The sequence below is a fragment of the Pteropus medius genome, unplaced genomic scaffold, assembly GCF_902729225.1.
Source record: "Pteropus medius unplaced genomic scaffold, Ma_sr-lr_union100, whole genome shotgun sequence".
Classification (NCBI taxonomy): Eukaryota; Metazoa; Chordata; class Mammalia; order Chiroptera; family Pteropodidae; genus Pteropus; species Pteropus medius.
The window spans coordinates 10202493-10203917 of NW_024351543.1; positions in this window are offsets into that span (position 1 = coordinate 10202493).

The following is a 1425-nucleotide window of genomic DNA, read 5'->3' on the forward strand; positions in this document are numbered from 1 at the left end:
TCACCCTGGCATATTTCTTGCCTCGTCTTAGTTCTGGCCCTGAGGACTAGTGCTTTTAATCCACCCCATTGAACTCTGGGGTATCATCAGCAGTAACAGTATGAGGTTATTCTCCACCATCCATTAATGCCATGGCCTCTGGCTCACTGTCCCCAACCCTCTGGCTGTCCTCAGTCACGGAGTGATGAATGTAGTACACAAGTTTCTCAGATCCAATGATCGTATCCTCTACCCTACATTCACTACCCACCCAGGCAGTCATATCCTGAACCTTGTCATCCACAACACCAGTCTCATAATGTTGCCAACTGTCCCCTCTCCAGTACATTTAACTTAATACCTGCACCTAAATAATTCTCCAAGTGCTGTAGGTCTTCCATCCCTTGACTTTCCATCATTCCCATTCCGTCCTTGCCCAGTCGATGGTACACTCTGCCTTTGTAATCGCATGCTTGCAAACACATCCACATCTTTTACTATCTCCTCCCTGCCTTCCACATGTCTGGTAAAACCTTGAACTACTCCAGTTAAATTCAAATTTCTATCCTCTCTGCTCCTGCTCCGCACAGTCACTGGTCTGACCCCAGTTTCTTGACCACAGACCATAGGTGGGCCCTAAATACTGTCCAATGTTCCTATTGCATTTCCCTAGAAAGTTCATTTTCCTACTCACCAAAATGATATTTTTGCACCGCTTTCTTCTCAAACCTCCAAGCGCCCCAGTCCCTGCCTTCTTCCCCTTCTTCATTCTTAGTCTATGCTCCCAATTCTTACTTCTTTGTCTAGTCGACGAGGCAACTCTATTTTTGTCTTTCACTGTCCCTCCAATTTTATTCAGGATGGAAGTTGTAACATTTCTGAATGGAAGCTTGGATTATCCCATACCTTTCCTGATTACTCTTATGTAGTAAGAAGTCTACTGGTTACTTTAAGTCCCAAAACACAGTTGATTTGATACTTAAAATGCCAGTCCTATGTAGTAGCCAACGCTTCCAACTTCATTTGAAGTTCTGGTTACCCCACTTCCTCAAGCTGAGGCCTGCTGCCGTGGGCTGCCGGCTTCCTGGGAAGAGGGTATTGATTGCTTTCTCTGTCGCCTGCCTTCTCTCGCTCTCCTAGATGCTGTCTCTTACTCACACAGGGTTTGGGGGTTGGAGAGAAAAGAGAGCTGGAAAATTCGCCTGCTTTCTGAGCCTGGCCAACGTTTAAAGATGACTCTCTGGGAGCTTTTACACGTTCATCTAAAAGCTCTCACTCCTGGAGATCTCTTACCTGCAGCTCCTTTATTTGAAGTAATATGCTCTCCTGTAGCTCGTCTGCCCACTCACTTCCTTCCACAGTCCTGAGAAACCCTGCGGTGGTCTACCTCCAGGTTTTTTTTTGCTGAGGGGCCCTGATAGATGACCTCTCTCTCTGTCTCTCTGT